The 27793-nt window shown below is 36.1% G+C and overlaps 1 protein-coding gene and 1 non-coding gene across 2 annotated transcripts in view; both read right to left on the reverse strand.

Annotated features, from left to right (window-relative positions):
• Positions 1-27793, reverse strand: part of XPR1 (xenotropic and polytropic retrovirus receptor 1) — a 259764-nt gene that overhangs the window by 129187 nt on the left and 102784 nt on the right. The gene's annotated exons all lie outside the window — the stretch shown is intronic.
• LOC112130903 (U6 spliceosomal RNA) lies at positions 3197-3303 on the reverse strand. Its single transcript, XR_002913071.1, has one exon. It is a non-coding gene; the product is annotated as a U6 spliceosomal RNA (small nuclear RNA).

Raw genomic sequence — 27793 nt, forward strand, 5'->3', positions numbered from 1 at the left:
TCCTTGCGACAGTTTGCTGAGAATAATGGTTTCCAGTTTCATCCATGTCCCTACAAAGGACATGAACTCATCATTTTTTATGGCTGCATAGTATTCCATGGTATATATGTGCCACATTTTCTTAATCCAGTCTATCGTTGTTGGACATTTGGGTTGGTTCCAAGTCTTTGATATTGTGAATAGTGCCGCAATAAACATACGTGTGCATGTGTCTTTATAGCAGCATGATTTATAATCCTTTGGGTATATACCCAATAATGGGATGGCTGGGTCAAATGGTATTTCTAGTTCTAGATCCCTGAGGAATCACCACACTGACTTCCACAAGGGTTGAACTAGTTTACAGTCCCACCAACAGTGTAAAAGTGTTTCTATTTCTCCACATCCTCTCCAGCACCTGTTGTTTCCTGACTTTTTAATGATCGCCATTCTAACTGGTGTGAGATGGTATCTCATGGTGGTTTTGATTTGAATTTCTCTGATGGCCAGTGATGATGAGCATTTTTTCACGTGTTTTTTGGCTGCATAAATGTCTTCTTTTGAGAAGTGTCTGTTCATATCCTCTGCCCACTTTTTGATGGGGTTGTTTTTTTCTTGTAAATTTGTTTGAGTTCATTGTAGATTCTGGATATTAGCCCTTTGTCAGATGAGTAGGTTGCAAAAATTTTCTCCCATTTTGTACGTTGCCTGTTCACTCTGATGGTAGTTTCTTTCGCTGTGCAGAAGCTCTTTAGTTTAATTAGATCCCATTTGTCAATTTTGGCTTTTGTTGCCACTGCTTTTGGTGTTTTCGACATGAAGTCCTTGCCCATGCCTATGTCCTGAATGGTATTGCCTAGGTTTTCTTCTAGGGTTTTTATGGTTTTAGGTCTAATATTTAAGTCTTTAATCCATCTTGAATTAATTTTTGTATAAGGTGTCAGGAAGGGATCCAGTTTCAGCTTTCTACATATGGCTAGCCAGTTTTCCCAGCACCATTTATTAAATAAGGAATCCTTTCCCCATTGCTTGTTTTTCTCAGGTTTGTCAAAGATCAGATGGTTGTAGATATGTGGCATTATTTCTGAGGGCTCTGTTCTGTTCCATTGATCTATATCTCTGTTTTGATACCAGTACCATGCTGTTTTGGTTACTGTAGCCCTGTAGTATAGTTTGAAGTCAGGTAGCGTGATGCCTCCAGCTTTGCTCTTTTGGCTTAGGATTGACTTGGCAATGCGAGCTCTTTTTTGGTTCTATATGAACTTTAAAGTAGGTTTTTCCAATTCGGTGAAGAAAGTCATTGGTAGCTTGATGGGGATGGCATTGAATCTATAAGTTACCTTGGGCAGTATGGCCATTTTCACGATATTGATTCTTCCTACCCATGAGCATGGAATGTTCTTCCATTTCTTTGTATCCTCTTTTATTTCATTGAGCAGTGGTTTGTAGTTCTCCTTGAAGAGGTCCTTCACATCCCTTGTAAGTTGGATTCCTAGGTATTTTGTTCTCTTTGAAGCAATTGTGAATGGGAGTTCACTCATGATTTGGCTCTCTGTTTGTCTGTTATTGGTGTATAAGAATGCTTGTGATTTTTGTACATTGATTTTGTATCCTGAGACTTCGCTGAAGTAGCTTACCAGCTTGAGGAGATTTTGGGCTGAGACGATGGGGTTTTCTAGATATACAATCATGTCATCTGCAAACAGGGACAATTTGACTTCCTCTTTTCCTAATTGAATACCCTTTATTTCCTTCTCCTGCCTGATTGCCCTGGCCAGAACTTCCAACACTATGTTGAATAGGAACGGTGAGAGAGGGCATCCCTGTCTTGTGCCAGTTTTCAGAGGGAATGCTTCCGGTTTTGCCCATTCAGTATATCGGCTGTGGGTTTGTCATAGATAGCTGTTATTACTTTGCGATACATCCCATCAATACCTAATTTATTGAGTGTTTTTTAGCATGAAGGGCTGCTGAATTTTGTCAAAGGCCTTTTCTGCATCTATTGAGATAATCATGTGGTTTTTGTCTTGGGTTCTGTTTATATGCTGCATTACATTTATTGATTTGCGTATGTTGAACCAGCCTTGCATCCCAGGGATGAAGCCCACTTGATCATGGTGGATAAGCTTTTTGATGTGCTGCTGGATTTGGTTTGCCAGTATTTTATTGAGGATTTTTGCATCAATGTTCATCAAGGATATTGGTCTAAAATTCTCTTTTTTGGTTGTGTCTCTGCCAGGCTTTGGTATCAGGATGATGCTGGCCTCATAAAATGAGTTAGGGAGGATTCCCTCTTTTTCTGTTGATTGGAATAGTTTCAGAAGGAATGGTACCAGCTCCTCCTTGTACCTCTGGTAGAATTCGGCTGTGAATCCATCTGGTCCTGGACTTTTTTTGGTTGGTAAGCTATTGATTATTGCCACAATTTCAGAGCCTGTTATTGGTCTATTCAGAGATTCAACTTCTTCCTGGTTTAGTCTTGGGAGGGTGTATGTGTCAAGGAATTTATCCATTTCTTCTAGATTTTCTAATTTATTTGAGTAGAGGTGTTTGTAGTATTCTCTGATGGTAGTTTGTATTTCTGTGGGATCGGTGGTGATATCACCTTTACCATTTTTTATTGCGTCTATTTGATTCTTCTCTCTTTTCTTCTTTATTAGTCTTGCTAGCGGTCTATCGATTTTGTTGATCTTTTTAAAAAACCAGCTCCTGGATTCATTAATTTTTTGAAGGGTTTTTTTGTGTCTCTATTTCCTTCAGTTCTGCTCTGATTTTAGTTATTTCTTGCCTTCTACTAGCTTTTGAATGTGTTTGCTCTTGCTTTTCTAGTTCTTTTAATTGTGACGTTAGGGTGTCAATTTTGGATCTTTCCTGCTTTCTCTTGTGGGCATTTAGTGCTATAAATTTCCCTGTACACACTGCTTTGAATGTGTCCCAGAGATTCTGGTATGTTGTGTCTTTGTTCTCATTGGTTTCAAAGAACATCTTTATTTCTGCCTTCATTTCGTTATGTACCCAGTAGTCATTCAGGAGCAGGTTGTTCAGTTTCCATGTAGTTGAGCGGTTTTGAATGAGTTTCTTAGTCCTGAGTTCTAGTTTGATTGCACTGTGGTCTGAGAGAGTTTGTTATAATTTCTGTCCTTTTACATTTGCTGAGGAGTGTTTTACTTCAAAGTATGTGGTCAATTTTGGAACAGGTGTGGTGTGGTGCTGAAAAAAAAAAATGGAACGCTTCACGAATTTGCGTGTCATCCTTGCGCAGGGGCCATGCTAATCTTCTCTGTATCGTTCCAATTTTAGTATATGTGCTGCCGAAGCGAGCACTACCTTGTTTCTTTGAGATGGAGTCTCGCTCTGTTGTCCAGGCTGGAGTGCAGTGGTGCCGTCTCAGCTCACTACAACCTTCGCCTCCCGGGTTCAGGCTATTCTCCTGCCTCAGCCTCCTGAGTAACTGGGATTACAGGCATGTGCCACCACACCTGGCTAATTTTTGCATTTTTAGTAGAGATGGGGTTTCACCATGTTGTCCAGGTTGGTCTTGAACTCCTGACCTCAAGTGATCCACCCACCTCGGCCTCCCAAAGTGCTGGGATTACAGGCATGAGCGACCATGCGTGGTCCATCTTTACCATTTTTAAGTGTATACTTCAGTGGTAATAAATACATTTATATTATTTATTTTCCCTTCATATCCCCTCCTCCCCTTCCCAGGCTCTGGTAACCAGAAATCTATTCTTTATTTTCATGAGATCTACTTTTTAACTCCCACATATGAATGAGAACATGCTATATTTATCTTTTTGTGCTTAGTTTATTTCACTTAACACAATGGCCTGCAGGTCCATCCATACTGCCGCAAATGACAGGATTTCATTCTTTTTTTAATGTGGCTGAATAATGTATGTGTGTGTGTGTGTGTGTATGTGTGTGTGTATGTGTGTATCCTTCTATATGTTCATATATATGTATACATATATCCTTCTATTTCTTTAGGTCATGAATGGTGGTCATTCCAACACCATACTCTTTTGTAAGACATTTCACATTTAAACTACTACCCAGTTTCTCCAATAGCTGGGCTTTCTCTACTATAGATCAACATCAACATAAAGGCTCCCTCTTTTTCTTATCACTGTAACCCATCAGGGTATGTACAGGCCTTTTTTCTCTTTTTTTTAACATTTTCAACAATATCTTTATACCACAGAGCAGAGAATAAGCAAAAAGACAGTGAGGCCAGGAGTGGGGACTCACACCTGCAATCCCAGTGCTTTGGGAGGCAGGAGGATCGCTTGAGGCCAGAAGTTTGAGATCAGCCTGGGCAATACAGCAAGATTCTATCTCTACAAAAAAATTTGTAAAAATTATCCAGGCATGGTGGTGTGCACCTGTTCCTAGCTACTCAAAAGGCTTAGGCGGAAGGCTCTCTTGAGCCCAGGAGTTTGAGGTTGTAGTGCTGCAGTGACCATGATTGGGCCACTGCACTCCAGCATGGACAAAGAGCAAGACCTTAACTCTTTAAAAAAAAAAAAAAAAAGGCCTAGTAACTTTCGATCTTCTTTGAAAGCCATCAGTTGCTGTTCCAAACCAATAGGATTAGCTGCATCTTTAGTTTTTTCTGATGTATTCAAAATCCACTGACATTCTTCATTTGTGAGATCTTTTAAAATCTAAAAAGTTGTTTCCAAATTTTTTAGTGTAGAGGCAGAAGGATTTATGTGTATATTTTTCAGGAGCAGCAACAACAACAAAATCCCATTTCCAAATACCCGTTTCCAAAGTGCTGTCTCCATTTAGTATACTTTTGAAAAACATACTTTCTTACTTATTGTTGAAATGTCGCCCCTACTTTGAAAGATAGATTAAATTTTAGCTGATGCTAAAATATATATGGAAATGCAAGGAACCCAAAAGAGCCAAAATAATTTTGAAAAAGAAGAGTAAAGTTGATGAATTAATACTTCCTGATTTTAAAACTTACCATAAAGCTATAATACCATGATAGCATAGTACTGACGTAAGAATAAACATAGGTCAACGAAAAAGAATTGAGAGTCCAGAAATAAACTCTCACACTTGTGTTCAACTGATTTTCAACAAAGGTGACAAGATAATTCAACGTGAGAAAGAATAGTCTTTTCAACAAATGGTGGTGGGACAACTGAATATCCATATGCAAAAGAATGAAGGGAGAGTCTTTCTATCATGTGCGAAAATTAATTCAAAATGGAGCAAAGACCTTCCTCTTTTTCCAGTATCGTTTTCATTACTAAGTATCACCCACAATGCTATCATTACATTGCTCTTAGAAAATAAAAACAGGAAAATCTTCATGACTGAAGATAAGACAAACCTCTCTTACATATGATATTAAAAGCACAGTGAATGAAAGAAAAATGAGATAAATTAGACTTTATCAAAATTTATAACTTTTGTTATTCAAAGGACACCATTAAGAACATGAAAAGATAAACATAGAATGGGAGAAAATATTTGCCAATACAACTGACGAAGGACTTGTATTTATGAGGAACTCTTATAATGCAATAATATAAAGACTACACAATTTTAAAATGGGCAGAGGATGTGAATAGACTTATCCCAAAGAAGAAATAAAAATGGCTAATAAGCATATGAAAATATGCTCAACAGCATTACCCAGACAATAAATGCAAATAAAAACTGCAATGAGATATCACGTCGTATCTTCCAGGATGGCTATAATTTTAAAACTTAGAAAATGACAAGTGTGGCAATCTGAAACACAGCTTCAGTCTTTCTTTGATTTTTTAACCTTTACACTTCAGAAGACTGCAAGACAGTTATTTTGTAAAATGCCCCTCAATTCAGGTTTGTCTGATGATTCCTCATGATTGGATTCAAGTTATGCATCTTTGGCAGGAATATCACAAAAGAGATGCTCTATTCTTCACACTGCAATTAATCAGATGGCACATGACAGACTTGTTTGATTACTGGTGACTGTGATCTCTTGATTAAGGTGATGACTTAAGTGGGAGACATCTCCATTGTAAATTAATTTGTTTTCGTCTTGTAATTAATAAGCATTTTGTGAGGAGGTACTCTGACCCTCTCCCAGCCCTGGAACCAGGAGGAGCTCCTGAGTACCTTCTTCAAGGAGCTCTGATTTGTTTTAATGAAGAGAGGTTCAGTCAGATCTACAAGGTGACATACATGTTCCTAAAGATCACTGCACTATGCAAAGTTATTCAATAAAACCACAGGGCTTACGAGAAAAGTGGGGTTAGAAGCACAAAACTAAAAACCTTCATCAGGGCACATAAAAAAATAGGAACCTAATAAAAATGGTATCACAGTTTTATAAATGTTAAAGGTTAAGAAATACATAAATACCATAATAAACACGGCATTTTACTTTTGAAAAAGACCTGAAGTTTGCTTGTGGAAGTAGGTGTCAGAAGGGTTTTAGTTTATGAATTATTGTGAAGTAGTGCAGAGGGCTAGCTATATGAAATCAGGGAAAGTTTACACCAGTTGTAAATGAGTGTGACACATAACACAAGCAGTAACTGAAGTAGCTGGTAGATGTGTGAGGTGTGCACATGTATGCATTTTGTGTATTTCTACACAGCTTGGTTCAGCTACATACAATATCCTGAGTTCACCTAGTGTTTCTCAAACACAAAATCATGCAGAAATAAATGTGAAATTTACATTGTATTTCACCTGCTTCTTAACGTATTAACTGCACTGAAATAAACTCATGTTGCAAAACAAATGTTACAGCAGAACTAATTATATTTAGAAACCAACAACCGGACACTGAGTGTGCTCACTGTTATTGGGATGTCGATTTCCAGGCCCTCTCAGTGGACAGAGCTAAGCATATGTGTATACACAGACACATGCTACATCTATCAATATATGTTGAAAACCAAGAGTTTATAGTAATATCTCTTAGCCAATCTAACACCATTAGGGTTCATTCTAGTTTTCTCCTTCTCCATATCGGTAACTTCCTTCTCTAAAAGTTAGAAACCTGGTCCCCATTACTTTGAACATATTTCCTTATTTGATCAATTCTATGTGTGTAATATCCCATGGTTGCAGTGACCCACCCCCACCCATGCAGATATTATCCTCATCCCATTCAGGCTTAACACCATGTGCTGGGCTTTCGGACCAAATTATCAAGGGGGAGTGAGGGGGACAAAAGACTTTTTAAAGAAAGGAAGACATGAAATTTTTTGAGAAAGGAGGAAACCTACTCTCACCACATATTTTAAAATACAAGAAAGGAGGCCGGGCTCGATGGCTCACACCTGTAATCCCAGTACTTTGGGAGGCTGAGGCAGGCAGACTGCTTGAGCCCAGGAGCTCAAGACCAGCCTGGGCAGCATGGCGAAACCCCGTCTCTACAAAAAATACAAAAAGCAGCTGGGCATGGTGATGCGCACCTACAGTCTCAGATATTCGGGAAGCCTAGGTGGGTGGATTGATTGAGCCCAGGAGGTCGAGGATGCAGTGAGATGAGATCGCACCAGTAGACTCCAGCCAGGGTGACACAAGGAGACCCTGTCTCAAAAAAAATAAAATAAGAAAGGAGAAGAGTACAGGACAAACTTGGGTTTCATATCATTCTGTATTAAATATTTTTCTATATTATAAATTCATTTAATCCCTTATAAAAAAACTTTTTATTGTGGAAAATTTCACATGTATATAAAACTAGAGGGGAAAGTATAATGAGTTCTCATATATCTATCAATTAAAAGGAATACAACATATAAATTAGAGACAGAGAAAGAACCTAGTAGCCAGAACAGATACTAGTATAAGACATACTAGGATCTTGCTTTTAGGAAACTGACATTCTATTGGAAGATAAGTAATTAAATAAATTGAGACACTTTCAAATAGTTATATGGTGATGAAGAAAATGAAACTAGGTGATATGATAGTTGAACAAGTGTCAGGAGAGTGACTTTAGAATCGGTAGTCAAAGAAAAACGTGGAGAAGGTGGCATTTGACCTGAGAGTTGAAAGATAAGAGTCAGCCTTGCAAAGATGTAAGAGCAGAAGGTACAGAAAATATAAAGGCTCTAAAGAATGCCTGACATGTTCAGGACAGATAGGTTTGAATGGTGGGAAATAGTACTATAAAACAACTATAAGAACAGCAGTTGTGAAAATAAAGTAAAAGTGCAATTTAAAACACATATTCACCAATTTGTTAACCACACAAACAAATATATGTTTAGCAGTGTGCTAGGACTATAAGTAGAACACTTTTCCTTCTCTCAGCCAAAATACAATATACTGACTATGCAGATATATATCAAATTGACAGTTAATATGTCACATAATTGAGTGACTGAAATGAGTATTATAAAACTACTAAAAAAAGAGAAAATTAGTCTTCCCCTCAGCTTATTTATTAGTAATGCAACTAAAGTGATAGTTCTAACATTTTCAGCACTGCTTTTTTATTTATTTATTTTTTTAAAGACAGGGTCTGACTCTGTCGCCCAAGCTGGAGTACAGTGGCACGATCTCAGCTTACTGCAACCTCCGCCTCCTGGGCTCAAGCCATCCTCTCACTTTAGCCTCCCGAGTAGCTGGGACTACAGGCGCACCACCATGCCCAGCTAATTTTTGTTGAGATGGGGTTTTACCACATTGCGCAGGTTGGTCTTGAACTTCCGAGCTCAAGCGATTCGCCAGCCCTGGCCTCCCAAACTGCTGGGATTACAGGAGTGTGCCACCATGCCCAGCCCACAGTGCCTCTTTAAAGACGACTGCCTTAACAAGTACTTTTCAATTGCTCTACTTTATTATTTGTTGAATTTCTACGACATGCTAGGTCCTTTGCTAGGAACTTGCATACAACAATCTTGAAATGTAAGTACTGCAATTATCATTTTGTAGTAAGCAAAGTTGGCTCAAAGTGATTGCCAACAGTTGACTCAGGGGCAGAATATGGATTCAAATTCAGATTATGCTGCTAACACAATGTTTTTTCTACACGATGTATGGCTAAACTATCTTCTGCTCTTATTTTTTAAATCATTAAGAGCAACTTTTAACTACTTGGTACTTCTGTAATGCACAATACTCCTATCAACTTCTAAGGCTTAATGTTTCAATATAAAATTACAGAATTATTTTTAAATTCTATTATCTAAAATCATTATCAATAACCTGACCTTTATTATTTTGAGCACTTTCAAAGAGTATAGGCCACAAGTGACAGGCCAGAAGATCTGTGTTTTGGAAATTGTTATATTTCTAAAAATAATAACCAAATGTTCAATTTTACTATACAACCAAAACATTCCAGAGGTGCAGCGTATGGAAGAGCATTCTTCCTCTGGGATCTATTAAATCAAAACATGTTAATTCTTAGTTAAAATTATAGTTCATCAAGTCCCTTCACCCCAAACAAGATGTATGGCCACTGAAGAACAAAGCAAAAATTCCTGAAATCTCCAAAGAAACATGGTAGGGAGACTTACATATAGAAAATAAAAATCAGGGAAGTTTCATATGCTGAAAATCAAACATATAAGCTAAGACTTTTGGTAAAAAGTTGTTACTGCTAAAGCTCTCAGAAAAGATACAGATAAAAATAGGGAGATACCAATACTGTCCAGTTTTATGGTAAACTTCCAAATCCAAATTTTCATATGCATAATTTTAACATCCATACTAAAATTATACCAGAGAACCAACTAATTTAACCACATAATATCAAAAAAAGAAAAGAATAAATAATCCTTTTTAAAATGTAGTTTTCTAAGTTAACAACTATCCTTTATTTTGTCACATTTCTTCTGTTTTTTATAGCCAACATTCCTTTTCCATCCCATTGCATCTTCTGCCAGCCATGGTTAGCATCCCAGCCTGTGAGTGAGTGTTAGTTCATGCCATAAATATGCAACTTTTACTTAGCTTCAATCATATTTTCACTCATACTATTTCCTTTCACATTTTCTAGCACTCTTGTGTTTCCACTACTAAGTGTCATAGATGATGATATCATTATATTGGCATTTTTTGTATTATAAGTTTCCAAGTTCATATCCCCAGACTTATGGGCGACACGTTTATTCCCCTTAGACATTAACTCTTCCTTTCTCCTTCCTCCTTGATGGAAACAATTTTCAGTAGTCTATGTGAACGATGAGCTCACTGTCCCTTTACATACTTAAAATTATAGACAAGCTTGAGAGATTTATTTCAATGATTATTGCCATCTGCTCTTTCTACTTGACAAGAGAGAGGTTCTACCATTGGAAATTAAAATATTGATTCATTTAAATTATTCTACTTCAGGCAGTGACCTATATTTGATTTTCCAGTAAGTATGCGCTGTGACAAGTATGGAAGAAGAAACAAAAATTTTAAATGCTATCAGTAGGTTTGAATTCCCTTTTATTGTGATTTTATTTATAAAACTAATGTTAATGCTCACCAAATGTGTTTACTGTAAAATATCTTGCTAAAATATTTGTCTTAAGTTTTTAAACAGTAGTAGATAAAAGATATGGCTTCAAAGAAGCTTGAAAGAGACTTCAATTTTCTGTAAAAATCAGAAACCCATATTTTCTAATAAATTCATTCCAACTATTATTTACTAGGTACTGATATAAAAAGCATGTTTGAATAACTGGCTTTATTAGAAAAACTGTAACAAAGAATTCCTCTATTTATTGTTAGGCAAGAAAATTTGGTCATGATGATCTCTAATTAAAGTTGTTAATGATTAGACAAAAGATACATAAATAAAATGCCTTGTAGCTTGTGGGTTGAAAAGTATAAAAAATATAAGGCATATTGATAGGAAAGGAAAACTGTAAAACTGTTTCTTCCTAGGCAATATAACATATTAAGTAAAAAATTATCAGAAACCTACAAAAGCACTTCTAGATTAAGTGAATTTAACTAGGTTTCAGGTTAAAGACAATATCCAAAATTCAACTGTATTTCTATAAACTAGCAATAAATGATTGCAAAATAAAATTTTAAACCATTACCATTGATGACAGCATTAATATATGAAATAAGGACAAATTTAGCAAAATATGTGCAAGATCTGTATATGGAAATGTGGAAAACTAAAACTACGTGGAAAACTAAAAATGTTGCTAAGACAAACTAAAGAAGGCCTAAATAAATGGAGAAGTGTATCATGTTCGTGGACTAGAATTGCTGAATACTCAACAATGTTAATATGTCAATTTCTACAAAATAATCTATAGATTCAGTGCAATTACAATCAAAATCCCAGGAGGCTGTTTTGCAAAAATTGACAAGTAGATTTAAAAATTTATATGGAAATTTAAGAAAAGTTAAAATAGTCAATTTTGAAAATAAAAAAATTAAATTTATATTGTTTGATTTCAAGACTTACTATAAAGCTACAGTAATGAAGACAAGTGTTGCACCAGCATAAAGATAAACCCTATGGAATAAGATAGAGAGCCGAGAAAAAGACCTACACATGTATGGTCAATTGATTTCCTACAAAGGTGTCAACATAATTCAATTCTTCCTTAATATATTTGTGAACATGTTAGGGGAAAACACTATTACTCCATGCTATTCTTTTGGAAATAAACAGGACCAAAAACGTGTAAAGGCTTACTTTTCCCTGATTAGTAACATATTAAATCCACATGGAAAGGGATCTCCACGTTCCATTTCTTCAATGATCAGCAATTAGTTCTTCCCCTTTGGGAGCTGGAAAAAAATCAGCTATGCACTACAGAAATAAAGCTGCTCTTTCTTTTCTTTAAATAAAAAGAAAATGGGCCTGTGACTGTATCCAATGTTGCAGTGCTTCTTGTAAAATCATTTTCTTACTAACATGAGAAAGGAGAAAAAGGACAAAAAAGAATAAAAAGTTTCCAAATTAAAAGCAAAAATTAAATTACTTCAATTTCTTAAAAAATATTTTCAAGAAAATACTGACAAGTGCTATGATTCATAGTGTTTTCAATATTCAATAAACATTGTTATTCAACCTTCTACTATCCTTCTTTGAAATATAATGAAGTATTGGTATTTTTAGATCTGAAAGCTCCCAGCATATTGAATTCAAAAGAAAACCATATTCTCTCAACCCTTCATTTGCCCTTTTAACTAAGGTATGTTTTTAATACTGGTGAAAAGTGATAATATTAAAGCATGCAACAGACTTGAAGTTAAAGGTTGGTCTTCTTTCAACAACCCTGATTACGTTAAGTATGGCAGACATTTCGATTATGTTTGAAAAGGTCAAATGGGAGAAAAAGGGGAAAGCAGTATTTAATGAATGCCTACTCTGTGCTAGATGTAGTATTATGCTAATAAATGTTTAACCACCAGCTCCGTGTGTGTGTGTGTGTGTGTGTGTGTGTGATGTATATGTGTTTATTATAAATTTTACTGATATACAGGATGTACAGCACATAATTTACAAACTATAATAAAAATACAATACTCTTTTTTGTAACTTCATAGAGCCAGGTGAATCTTACAAAAAATGCTTATGATTTGGAAAACTCATGAGAAATCAACCTAAGGTTGTAACTAATGAATGAGTATAGGTCCAATCTGAATGTCTGATATTTTCATTTACACTTAAAAAAGAAGAAAGTGAAACAACAAAGATATATATCATAACTTCACTTGTTCACTAATGACATAAGGAACTTCTTTGCTAAATTAGACAATAGTTTAGAACATGTCCTCAATGTTTTGTGCTATTCACAATAATGAGAACAGACATAAAAAAATTTAAGTTTAATCTGCTTCACTGGCATTTTCTACATCAATTTCTTCCTTTTCTTCTAATTTTTTAGACAGGGTCTTCTTGCTGTGTTGCCTAGGCTGGAGTGCAGTGATTCAATCATAGCTCACTGCAGACTCTCTCAGACTCAAAACAATCCTCCCACCTCAGCCTCTTGAGTAACTGGGACTAGAGGTGTGCGTCTCCATGCCTGGCTAATTTTTAAAAATTTTTAGTAGAGACAAGATCTCGCTATGTTACCTAGGCTGGTCTCAAACTCCTGAGCTCAAGTGATTCTCCTGCCTTGGACTCCCAAAGTGCTGGGATTATAGGCATGAGCCACCTCGTCCAGTTTTGTCAATTTCTTAAATCTAGACAGTCAATAAAACAAATCAAACTGTTATTTGCATATTTACCAATTTTCGTAATATACATACTACCACTGCAGAATTCAAGCTACCAATATGACATCACTGAATACAGAGTTGGGAAGAGATATGCAAGCAGCACATCTTTATACAGTATTTCACCATACAGATATAACAAACATAAATGGCCGAGCATGGTGGCTCATGCTGTAATCCCAGCACTTTGGGAGGCTGAGGTGGGTGGATCACCTGGGGTCGGGAGTTCGAGGCCAGCCTGACCAACATGGAGAAATCCTGTATCTACTAAAAATACAAAATTAGCCGGGCGTGGTGGCACATGCCTGTAATCCCAGCTACTCGGGAGGCTGAGGCAGGAGAATTGCTTGAACCCAGGAGGCAGAGGTTGCAGTGAGCTGAGATCACGCCATTGCACTCCAGCCTGGTCAACAAGAGTGAAACTCCATCTCAAAAAAAAAAAAAAAAAAAAAAAAAACAGACATAAATAATAACACAGTGTAGCAGAATAATTAAGTGATGAGTTTTGAGCATTTATTGACTTTGCTTTTAATATAACCTATTTAATTATAAGCTCATATAATTTTTAATAATGGTTGTGTTTAACAATCAGCCGACAAGATTTCTGAAAATTTAACAATTGGCTCTTGTGAGCTGGTACAAGCCAGCTCCAATATACCACTGGCTGGACACCATAGAAATGTTTCACAGACAAGAGAACTAAAACTTAGCAATGATTTGTCCAAAAATCACACAGGTGGTAAATGGTAACACAGTGATTCAAGCTGGGGTATGGATGACTCTAAATGTGTATGCTACCTACCAGGTTATCAAAGATAATTTATAGTAAACTTTTATAATATGATTCACGTAAGATTTTCTTGTTTGTAAATGTTTAAGTCGAAAATCTGTTTTGTTTTGTTTTGGTTGTTGTTCTTTTGATTTCAAAGAGCAGACAATCACTTTAAATAAAAGGTTTGTTTCACAGACATAATGGTTTCAGTTGGTGAGCTGGGGTCCCCACCACAGAAACCTTGATAGAGGCATGCTTCATGGGAACTGGAAAGCCATGGCAATTGAGAAACTGACCAGCTTGCTTCTCTTTTATGGCTGTAAAGCCTCTATTTTTCTTTGTACATATGTTCTGTTCACTGTACAGATATCTGTGCTGTCTCGTTTCTATCTTGTAGAGTTCAATTAAAATCAGATTAATTTTTCTGTATCATGTAATATTTAAATAGTAAAAAGCCTTCCCTATTAACTTATTTTTAAAAATCTTCACTATCCAAATTCCAATCAACTTATCATTATTCACTGAGAATCCATTAGGTGGGAAATAGTAAATACTAAGTAAATAACAGATAATTTCTGTACTTAAGATCACTAAAAATCTAACAAGGCAAATTACAAACAAATAATAGACTCCTCTGCAAACTTTTAGTGACGAATAAGTACAAATAAACAATGCATTAGCCACTAAATGGATTAGAGGTTTGAAACAATAGGTGCCTCAAAATCAGTTTCCTTTTTTTCTCATGCCCTGAGCACCTTCTGAAAGCCAGTGAAGACTGATAAAAGATAAAAGCTAGTTATAGGTAACTACAATAACCGTATGAAGTTAAATTGTTAAGATTACTAGTATTCTTTTTAAAAAATGTATACTTACGTCTAAGTTTTAGGATTCAGTCAATGAAACTGAGTAACACTTAGCTTCTTTGGTCAAATCCACTAAATGGTTGTGAAAAAGTAGATGTTAAGAGGGGGAATATGTTAACCATTTCAAATATTAAGTAAGTGTGTATTAATTACTAATGATTATGAACAAAAGACCACTATGTGACATAAAAACAATATGATTATTAAATTTCAATTTGAAATATTAACCATGAAAATCACAAAGATGATTTTAATGGTGCTGTACAAAATAAATGTATTTTAAAGCCAGTTAGGTAGATATGCATTTTATATACAAAACGACAAACTTTTAAGTAATTCCTGTACTCAGGTCCCCAACCCCCAAAAAAGATCTTTCAAAGGTTTATGAAGATTACTCAAGGGGATGTATTAATGAATGGCTGAGTTCTAGCAAGGTATGATTTTTTTGCTCATGTTTGGTTTTTGCTTGTTTAGGAATACAGTGGATAGTTTTTTAAATGCCCTATTAAAAAAAAAAATCAAGCAAAGTTTTAGTATGGAGATTTCTCAAAGAACGAAAAGTAGACCTACCATTCGATCCAGTAATCCCACTACTATGTATCTACCCAAAGGAAGTCATTATATCAAAAAAACACCTATACAAATATTGTTAATTGCAGCACAACTGCAAAGATACAGAAGCATCCTAAGTGCCCATCAACTGGAGTGGATAAAGAAAATGTGGTATATATACACCATGGAATACTACTCATCCATAACAAAGAACAAAATAATGTTTTTTGCAGCAACTTGTTTGAACTGGAGGCCATTATTCTAAGTGAAGTAACTCAGGAATGGAAAACCAAATACTGTATGTTCTCACTTGTAAGTGGAAGCTAAGCTATGGGTACTCAAAGGCATACAGAATAGTACAATGGACACTGAAGACTCAGAAGAGAGGAAGGTGGGGGAGGTGAGGGATAAAATACTACACACTGGGTAAAATGTACACTACTCAGGTGACAGGGATTTCTTAACATTCAGTGAGGAAACACTAAAATCTGAAACTTCACTATACAATGCATCCATGAAACTAAAACCCACTTGGTACACCTAAAGCTATTTAAATAAAAAAACATAGTAAAATAAAAGTATGGCAGAAAAAGAAAAAAAAGGAACAGATAGAGACTCCAGCAGGACATAGCCCTCCCTGCCTTGGTTTTACCTCTGTGAGATCCATTTTGGACTTCTGACCTCCAGAACTATGAGATGATAAATTTGTGTTGTTCTAAGCGAAAAACAAAACAAAACAAAAAGCAAGCAAAGTTTTGGTTCTGAATAAAGTGAAGTAAGTATATTCCACCTGTCTCTCCCAGTGAATTCATCCATAAAACCTAAACAAAATGTATGCGGCAACTATCTGAAGACTCTTAAGGTTTGGAGAAAAAGACAAGAATCAAAGTGCCACCAAACCAGCAGTCAGTTTACCATGTATTTTTCCTCTTCAGTATCTGCTGGACTGTACTCAATGCTGCCCAAAACCAAGATATAGGCATCAGTGCAGACAGATTGAGTTCCAAAAATCCTCTAAATCTGTCTTGAGGAGAAGGAAAGGGATTTCTTAACATTCAGTGAGGAAACATCCTCCCTTTTTTTCTTTTATCCATTCTCTTGCACCCAAACTCCCATGAAACTCTGTAGTAGTGGTGGCAGTGAGAACAGTAGTAACAGGGCCTGGAAGAGCCTAAAACACTGAGGAAGAGAAACTTTCTCCTTAGAGCAGCGAAGTAGTACTCCCCAGAGAGTGAAACTGACCCCTACTGCATATTGCATGCTCACTCTCGTTCTCGGACTCTCTTGCTCACTCGTGCTCTCTCTCTTGCTGTCTCTGTCTCTCTCTCTTCCCCTCCCTCCCTCCTGTTCCACTGCTTAGCTTTGGATGCAAGCAAAGTCATAGCAATTGCTCTGCAGAGCGGAGTAAATAAAGCCCTAGCTATCTGACCAGAGAACAGAAAAGGGACACTTCAGAGAACTATCAAGGAGAATGCATAGAGAGAAAAGCTTGCATAATTGGATCTGAACCTAAGCAGCACACCACAGACTCTGAAAATTAAACTATGAATATACTGCTGTCCAGGCAACTGACACATATCTGGTCACATGTAGGACATATCTGAATAGCATATCTTATGGGACATATATAAATAGCATATCAAAGGCTTTGAAAACAACACTAATATTGAAATCACAAATCACACAAGGTTAGTTAGAAATTGTGCCTAAGCCAGCCAGGCGCGGTGGCTCACACCTGTAATCCCTGCACTTTGGGAGGCCAAGGAAGGTGGATCATGAGGTCAGGAGATCGAGACCATCCTGGCTAACACGGTGAAACCCCGTCTCTACTAAAAATACAAAAAAAAAACTAGCCAGGTGTGGTGGCGTGTGCCTGTAATCCCAGCTACTCAAGAGGCTAAGGCAGGAGAAGCACTTGAACCTGGGAGACGGAGGTTGCAGTGAGCCGAGATCGCGCCATTGCACTCCAGCCTGGGCAACAGAGCAAGACTCTGTCTCAAAAAAAAAAAAAAAAAGAAATTGTGCCTAAATCTGAACAAGTCACTCAATACTCTATACAGGATATAAGCAAGACCTTGAATCTTCTAACATAATATCCAAAATGCCCAAGATACAATCTAAAATTACCTGGCATACAAATAACCTGGAAAATCTCAACACATTGCAGAACACAACAATTGCCAACTACAAGATGACACAGATGTTGGAATTATGTAACAAAAACTAACATTAAAATGCTTCAACAACGAAGGGTAAATATTCTTGAAAGGAATAGAAAGGAATGCTCTGGCACAAAAATATACAATCAAAAGAAGAATAAAAATAAATTCTAAATAAAAAAAAAGTTCTAAATAAAAAAAATTTCTAAATAAAAAATTTAGAACTGAAAAATTTAACAAATAAAATAAAAACTCACCAAATGGGTCCAGCAAACAGAATAGAGATGACAGAGCAAAGAGTGAGTACACCTGAAGACAGATCAACAGAAATTATTCAGTCTAAGCCACAGAGGAATAAATGATGGGGAGAGGAAGAGGGAGGATCTCAGTGACTTGAGGGACTACAAAAAGTCTAACATTCATGTCAACCAAGTTCCCAAAGGAAAAGAAATAGAATGCAGTACATAACAAAAATCTTAAGACATAATAGTTAAAAACATCCCAAATTTGGTGAAAGACATAAACCTACATATTCAAGAAGCTGAGTAAACTCCAAATGGGATAAATCCAAAGAAGTCCAAGGCCAGATGGATCATAATCAAACTGTGAAAAACTAAAGGCAAAAATAACTCTTGAAAGTAGCCAGAGAAAAACAACTCATTGCTTATTTTAACAACTGTCAAATTTTCATCAAAATGTCCAGACATGGAGGTAGATCAAAATTTTTAAAGTGCAACAAGAAAAGAACTGTCAGCCCAGAATATATATCCATTGAAAACATCCTTCAGGAATGAAGGTGAAATAAAGATGATCTCACAGAAAGAAAATCGAAGAGAATTTGTAGCCAGTAGACTACTCTAAAAAAATTGTTAAAGGAATTTCTTTGGATAGCTGAGAAATAATAATCAGGAAACTCAAAACCTCATCAGGAATGAAGGAAAATCAACAGAAGCAGCAAATATCTGGGTGTACATATATAATGAACTATTCTTCTTGAGTTCTATAAAATTTTTGTCAACTGAAAGCAAAAATTATAATCTTGTCTAATGGAGTTTTCAATGTATGTGGATGTCAACATAAGACAATCACAGCTTAAGAGGAAAGGGAAAGAGACCTATTTGGTGTAAAGGTTTCTACATTCTATACAAAACTGTAAAACATTAATCCTAAGTAGACTGTTTAAAGTGAAGTATGTATATTATAATCCCTGAAGCAACCATTAAAAATAACTGTAGAAACAGATACAAGAAAAAATACAACTGACGCATTAAAATACAAAAAATATTAAAATACTCCCCCCCCAAAAAAAAACAAGAAAGGGAAAATGAACAGAAAACATATGGAAAAGCAAAAAATAATAATAATAACAAAATGGTAGATCTAAATCCAAATATAACAATTACATTAAATGTAAATGACCTATCTAAACATACCAATTAAAAGATGGACTGTCACAATGAGTTTTTTAAATGTCCAACTATATATGTTGCCTGCAAGAAACTCACTTCAAACATAATATAAAGTGAAGTTTAAAAGTAAAATGATGGAAAAAGATACACCATGCAAAAACTAACCAAAAGGAAGATGAAACTATTAATATCAAAGTAAGCGTCAAAGTAAACAAAATTACCAAGGGTAGAGATACCACATAATCATAAAAGAGTCAATTCATCAAAAAAAATCATTACTTTGAAAGTGTGGATGCACCTACAACAGAGCTTCAAAATGTATGAATCAAACACTGACAGAAATGAAAGGAGAAAGAGACAAATATATAGTTATAGCTGGAGACTTCAACATAACTCTTAGTAATCAATAATATGAATATGAGTAGACAGCAAATCAGCAAGAATATCGAAGAACTGAACATCAATTAACCAAGTGGATGTAATTAACCTTTAAAGAAAATTTCAGGAACACCACCAGAATATACATACTTATCCTTTTCAAAATGCACATGGAACTATGTACCAAGACAGACTATATCCTGGGTCATAAAATAAGCCTTACCAAATTTAAAAGAATTGAAATTATGCAAGTATGTCCTCCTAAACTGTAACAAAATTAGAAATCAATAATGAAAGGATAATAGCAAATTCTCCAAACACATGGAAATTAAACAACACACTTCTATATAATCCATAAGTCAAAGAGGAATATCAAGGGAAATTAGAAAATATTTTGAATTAATAAAAATACAACCTATCAAAATTTGAGGGATACTGCCAAAACAGTGCTTAGAGGAGAATTTATGATATAAAATGTTTATATGAGAAATCTCAAATCACTAATCTAAGCTTCCACTTTAAGAAAATAGAAAATGTAAACAAAATGAACCCAAAAGCAAATAGTAGAAATAACAGAAATGACCAACATTGAAAACAAACCAAAAAACTCCCCTAATAATCAGTGAAATCAAAAGATGGCTCTTTAGAAAGAGTAATATAATTGATTTAAAAAAACAAACAAAAAAACTCAAGCAAGACTGACAGAGAAAAAAGACACAAATTATCAACAATAAAAATGAAATAGGGAAGAACTACAGACACTGCAGACATTCAAGAATACTGAGAAAACTACAAACAACTCTTTGTGCATACATTTGACAGCTTAGATAAAACAGATCAATTCCTCAAAAACCATACACTACCAAAATTCACCTAAAATGAAACAGATAACCTAAATAGTGTTATAAGTATTAAATAAATTGAATCATTATTAAAAACCTTCCAAAATGGCCAGGCATGGTGGCTCATGCCTGTAATCCCAACACTTTGGAAGGCTGAGGTGGGCAGATCACCTGAGGTCAGGAGTTTGAGACCAGCCTGGTCAACATGGTGAAATCCCATCTCTACTAAAAATACAAAAATTAGCTGGACATGGTGGCGCATACCTGTAATCCCAGCTACTCAGGAGGCTGAGGGCAGGAGAATCACTTGAACCCAGGAGGCAGAGGCTGCAGCGAGTCAAGATTGTGCCACTGCACCCCAGCCTGGGCGATAGAGTGAGACTCTATCTAAAAAAACAAAACAAAACAAAAACCTTCGAAAAAAGAAATCTTGGCTGGGTGTGGTGGCTCATGCCTGTAATCCTAGCCTTTTCGGAGGCCGAGGGGTGTGGATCACCTGAGATCAGGAGTTCGAGACCAGCCTGGCCAACATGGTGAAACCCCATCTCTACTAAAAATACAAAAAAATTAGCTGGGCGTGGTGGCAGGAGCCTGTAATCCCAGCTATTCGGGAGGCTGAGGTAGGAGAATCACTAGAACCCTGGGGGCAGAGGTTGCAGTGAGCCGAGATTGTGCCACTGCACTCCAGCCCGGGTGACAGAGTGAGACTCCATCTCAAAAAAAAAAAAAAAGCAGAAATCCCTAGACTCAGATAATTTCAAGGAGGGGATCAACCAAACATTTAACAAAGTGATACCAACTCTATACAATCTCAGAAAATAGAAGGAGGTATTATAGATTGAATGTGTCACCCCAAAATTCATAAATAGATTGACAACCTAACCCCCAATGTGATGGTATTAGGAGGTGGGCCTTTGGTGAACAATTAGGTGATGATGGCAGAGCCCTCTTGATCGAGATTAATGCCTTTATAAAAGAGACCCCAGGAAGCTTCCATGCCCCTTTTACCATGTGAGGACACACTGAGGAGACAGTCACCTAGAGGCCAGAAAGCAGGCCCTTCAGACATGGGAATCTGCTGATGCTTTGACCTAAGAATTCTCAGCCTCAAGTGCTAAGAGAAACAAATTTCCCTAACCTTAAATTTCTGTTGTTTATATGTGGCACGGTCTATATGGCATTCTGTTACAGCAGTCCAAAAGGACTGAGATGGGAGAGAACACTTCCCAACTCATTTTAGGACGTCAATGCTATCCTGACACCAAAATCAGACTAAGACAGAACACAAAGGAAACTACAGACCAATATCCCTTATAAATAGAGATGTAAAAATCATTGAGAAAATATTAGGTAACTGAATCCAACAATATGTAAAAAGAATAGCATACCACAACCTAGTGGGAATAGATCCCAGGAATGCAAAACTAGCTTAATATTTGAAAATCAAAAAATGTAATCTAAATTACAGTGTAAAGAAAAAAAAAACACATGGTCATATGATTTGACGCATAAAAAGCATGTGACAAAACTCCATGTCCATCAACAATAAAATCTCTCAGCAAACTAGAAATAGGAAAAAAGTTCCCCGACTTGATAAAAGGCATCTATGGCAGAGGGGAAAAAACCTGCAGCAAACATTATAACTAATGGTAAAGACTAAGATGGGAACAAGGAGAAAGAATGGCTACTCTTCACACCTATTCAACATCACACTTAAAATCCTGGTCAGTGCAATAATATAAGACAAAGAAATAAAAGCATACAGTTTGAAAAGGAAGACATAAAACTGTAGACAAGACGACCGTGTAGACAATCCCAAGGAATTTATCAAAAACTCCTAGAAATAGTAGGTGAGTTTATCAGGGTCACAATATACAAGGTCAATACATTAAAAAAAAATTGGTCAGGCACGGTGGCTCACACCTGTAATCCCAGCACTTTGGAAGGCTGAGGTGGGCATATCACTTGAGGTCAGGAGTTCGAGACCAGCCTGGCCAATATGGTGAAACCCCATCTCCATCAAAAGCGCCTATAGTCTCAGCTACTCAGGAGGCTAAGATGGGAGAATCGCTTGAATCTGGGAGGCAAAGGTTGCAATGAGCCGAGATCGTGCTACTGAACTCCAGCCTGGGCAACATAGTGAGACCCTGTCTGGAAAAAAAAATCAATCATAATTTTATACACTGGCAGTGAACAACTGGGAAATTAAACAACATACCATTTACAACAGATTTTTTAAAAGGAAATAATTGGGTATAAATTTAACAAAACTTGTATAGGATCTGTATATGGAAAACTACAAATCACTGATAAAATTTATCAAAGAAGACCTAAATGGAGACACTTTCCATAATCATGTATTGGAAGCCAAAATGCAGTAAAGATGTCAATTCTCCCTAAATTGATCTACAGATTTAACACAGTTCTAATTGATATGCCAGAAATATTTTTTCATAGATATAGACAAATGGAGTCTAAATTTTATATTAGGCAAAATATAAAGACAAAATAACTAGAATAACTAGATAAAAAGGCAAAAACCAATAGAAAGACAAAAGAATGAAAATAGCCATAAAATGTTTGAAAAACAATAAGGTCAGAGAAATCACCCTAGACAATTTTAAGACATAATTAAGACAAAGTGGACACTGTGGTATTGGCAAAGGGACAGACATATAAACCAATGAAACAGAATAGACAGTCCGGAAATAGACCCAAACAAATACGGTAAATTGATTTTTGACAAAGGTGCACACACAATTCAAAGGAGAAGGGAGACAGACTCTTTTTTAACAAATTATGTTATAACAATTGGATGTCCATATCTAAGAAAATGAACTGGTCTAAACCCCACACCTTTTACAAAAATTAACTCAAAATGGATGACAGAGCGAAATGAAAATATAAAACTATAAAACTTTTAGAAGAAAACAAAGGAGAAAATCTTTGTGACCAGAGGTTAGACAAAAAGATCTTAGGCATGACATCAAAATGAAAAAAACTGATAAATTGAACTTAATCAAAATAAAAAAACTTGTGCTATGTGAAGGCCACTGTTAAAAGAATGAAAAAACTACAAGCTATAGACTTGGACAAAATGTTTGCAAGTCACAAAATCAACAAAAGGACTTGTATCTAGAATATATAAGCACTCTCAAAACTCAAGAGTGAGAACACAGAAAACCCAAATTTAAAAATGGAGAAAAGACTGGGAAATATTAATGGCAAAGAAGCATATAAAAAGATGTTCAATACCATGAGCCCTTAGAGAAATGCAAATTAAAACCATAGTGATGAAAATGTTCTAACCTTAAGACTGTGATGGTTACATAACTCTGAATATACTAAAACCACTGAACAGTTGAACATTTTAAATGAGTAATTTTTATGTTAGCTGAATTAGACCTCAATAAAGATTCTAAAAAGTTAAATATGCAATGAGATACTATTTATACAAATATTAAGATAGCTAAAATAAAACATACTAACAGTATCAAATGATAAAGATACAGAGCAACTCCAACTCATATATTGCTGGTGGGGATGCAAAATGGTACAGCTACTCTGGAAAACAGTTTGGCAGTTTCTTATAAAGTTATAGGCCAGGTGCAGCGGCTCACACCTGTAATCCTAGCACTTTGGGAGGCGAGATATGCAGCTCATTTGAGTTCAGGAGTTTGAGACCAGCCTGGCCAACGTGGCCAAACTTCATCTCTACTAAAAATACAAAAATTAGTCGGGCGTGGTGGTGCATGCCTGCAATCTCAGCTACTCGGGAGGCTGACGCAGGAGAATCACTGGAACCCAGGAGGAGGAGGTTGCAGTGAGCTGAGATTGTGCCATTGTGCTCCAGCCTGGGTGACAGAGCGAGACTCCGTCTCAAAAAATAAAAATAAATAAATAAAATAAAGTTATGTACTTACCAAATAACCCAGTAATCCCACTCCTTAGTATCTACAGAAATAAAAACTTAACTTCACACAAAAACCTGTACACAAATATTTGAAGCAGCTTCTTTTCATAATCACCAAAAACTGGAAACAACCCACATGTCCCACTGGATAAAGAAATCATGGTATATCCATTATGCAATGGAATGCTACTCAGCAATAAAAAGGAATGAATTATTGACAAAAGCAACACTGGCATGAATCTCAGAGGGTTATGCTGTATGGAAAGAGAAAGTATCAAAACATTACATACTGTATTATTCTATTTATATGACATTCTCAAAATGTTAAAAATATAGTAATGATAAACAGATCAGCAGTTGGCAGGGGTTATGCATAGGAGGAGTGTGTAACTACAAAGGAATAACTCAAGGAATGTTTTAGGCTGATGGAACTCTTCTGCATCTCCATTGTGGTGCTGATTACATGGATTTATATCTGTGTTTAAAATTCATAAAACTGTACAAGAAGTCAATTTCACTATGTTAACTTAAAAAATTTACAATACCAATTTATATGATTACTATTTCAAGAGGCCATTTCCCAGCAAAGAGGAAAATTAAATAAAGAGGGGAAAATAGTATATCACATTTTAGAAAATGCTATAATAGGTATACATAGCCTGAATTTTCCCCAGCCTTACCAACCTGTAGGTATTTCAATGATAACTCCAGTGTTTGCTACTTGTTGCCCTTACATAACGTAGGAAAACAGCCTATTCCATGGCAAGGGTGATGCCATCTTGAAGCAAAACTGCCATGATGACTAGTGTTTGACCCACCCCCATCTACCCCTGCCACATACCAAGGTGTTCTGCAGTAAAGTCTTTAAACAAAGGCCTATAACATACATGACTCTCAAAAAGATGCTTATCTAAACTTCCCAGTGGTCACAAGTCTTGGCAAGAAAGTCTGAAGATGGGACCAGATGCATGTTTTACCTTAAAAGCTCGCTCTATAAAGAATACTTTTCATAGGGCAGGTGTGAGTATCCACCATCTTGCGGCTGCTTGAGACATTGCTTCTTTTCCTAAGTCCCTATTAAGTATTTCTTTCCAAGAAACTGGACTTGTCAGCCTCTTTCTTCAGCTTGTCAGCTCCCTCAGCCTTGGGGGTAAATCTGCATATACCTGCTCACTGTTGAACACATAAAGTCTCATCTCTTTTTGGTCTCCACTCCTCACCCCAACCCCAACCCCAACCCCAACCCCAGTTATTTACAGAAGGCCAAGATGTCTTACAAGTGTTTATGTTTTCTTCATTTCTTGTCCCTATTTTGTTGATGTCTCCTTCTTATAAAGTCACTTAACACATTATTAAATGAAATACTGTATGTAAATCATTTAGCTCAGTGCCTGACATACAGAGAGAATTTTGGCACTCTATCTTTTTGTGACATTAGAGAAACAAGCCCTAGACCATAGTGTGAAGACATCTTTATTCCAATCCAGGTATTCTACTAACAATGGAATGCTGAGCAAATCATGATACTAAGTTCTCTGGGCTTCTATTATCTCATTTGTAAAACAATGCATCTCAAACTCTAATGTGCATCTATGAAGGTTTGCTAATGCTGACCTTCCAAAGCTGCAAACCCTTAAAAGAGTCCTTTAGTCCTCATAAGAGCCATGCTAGGTTCCTGCAAAAATGAGGAGAATGCCATCTCACTGTAATTATTTCAAGTAGCCCAAATATACCATGTTCTCAACGCTAGATCTTGGTACATGCTATTTCCTCAGCTTGAAAAACTTCCCCATCCTTCCTCCTAGTTAATTCAACCTTCAAGTATCAGCTAAAACATTAATATCCTAAGGCAGTGTTTTCTGACCACCCTCCATTATGTTAAATTTCCATTATATTCTTCTATAGCACTCTATTTCTTCTTCACATTGCTTACATACTTTTAATTATGTATTTAAAATCAGAATAAGGTTATAGACTCCATGAGGACAGGGCTAGTATCTATTTTGTTCATTGCCATATCCCATATCCTGGTGTCTAGTATTCATAGATACTCACGACTGGTTGCTGTATGCCTTGAGGGGTAATGAACTCCAGAGATGGGAAAAGAAGGATATGTGACCATCCATCTCAGTAATAATATAAAAGAGATTCATGTAAAGGATGGGAACTGAAACTAGAAAACCGTCAACAAATAAAAATGATATTTTTACTATAATGTGGATTACAAATTGTCCAATAATTAGGACACGGTGGAAATTATAATGAAACCTGTGAACATAATTTATTAACTATCTTATTTAGAAAGTCTGTTTTACAAATTGTAGTGCTTCTGATTTGTTAAAAGCATTATCACTAAATTGTAGATGAAGGGAATAGTTAATAGAGTTCAAGAGAATGTCAGATTGATCAGCTTTCACTATTTAATCAATAAATAAAATGTTAAATTTAATGATTGTACACAAATCAAATACTTCAAGTTGTGGTGTGACACAGTATTATTCACTAAAGGTACTTAAAACATTTTTGAAATAAAAATTCTGAAGAACACTTCATTAAAAACTTAAAGGATGAAGCTCAATCTTGTCTTCCCAATTGAATTAACAGATGTCTGTTTTTGTTTGGAATACATGTCATTTCATGGAATTAATTATTTAGCTAATATTTTCTTTCTTATAAAATCTGGTGTTAATTGGAAATCATTTTTTCTTCAGTCTAAACAAGTTAAACATCTAGCAAGAGCCATAATGGAATACTCAAATCTGTTTAAAACCATTTAAAGTCACTATTTGATTAGACAGTTTTCAAATAGACTTGGACTATTAAATACAGAACAGACACGTTCTGTCTGACAATATGTATTTCTGAAATGAAGTGTGTTTCTGCACTTCAAAGGCATTATTGAAAAGCCACAATAAAAACATATTCAAGACCAATTCCTATCAGTAAGTCAAGAGAACTAATTTTTATTTCTGTGATTCCTCACTAGCTCACTCATTACAGATAAAGAATTCTACTAATTATGCACATCTGCCAAGATCCTATTTCCAAATGAGGTCATATTCTGGGTAACATAATGACATCCTTGCTGCTAAGACAATGATCCCTTTTCAGTACTTATTTTCTGAGACCTCCTCCACTGTATTTCACAATCCTGACCACTCATAGTTCTTGACACCCCACCCCCCTCAAAACCCCATCTTCGTTTCCAAGATACCAATCTTCATGGTAGGTTCTTCCAACTAAAGTTTTTCGCCTATACGACGAAGGTTTCAAAATCTTGTTCTCTAGCCAATTACTTACTGGGCTGATATGCCATACTGAAGATCTGCCACTGGCTGTCCCACATGTGAAAATGGCCCACTGTACCACACAGAAATGGATCCTCCCAGTCTTGAAACTTGAGAAAGTTTCAAGTTACATTTGTCTTATCTGAGTTCCTTTCTCTGCAAACCAACTATCAGGCCTCTCAGATCAAGGAATTGAAACTTCCCAGATCATTGTATCTGAACAATGAGATGCCAGACCCCTCACCCATCATGATTGCCTAACCCACTGCCTGTTTGCTGTTGACCAATTCCTCTTCCTTACCCCTCCCTAAATCCTGTTTTCTCACACATGGTTACATTTCTTTTGCTATATAAACAAATGCTATATAAATTTAGTTGGTCAGAGAGATGGATTTGAGACTGGTCTCCTATCATGGTTGCAGAATCTGATTAAAGCCTTCTTCCCTGGCAATACTTCTTTCTCAGTGGTTGGCTTTCTGTG

This window comes from Pongo abelii, chromosome 1, assembly GCF_028885655.2.
Source record: "Pongo abelii isolate AG06213 chromosome 1, NHGRI_mPonAbe1-v2.0_pri, whole genome shotgun sequence".
Classification (NCBI taxonomy): Eukaryota; Metazoa; Chordata; class Mammalia; order Primates; family Hominidae; genus Pongo; species Pongo abelii.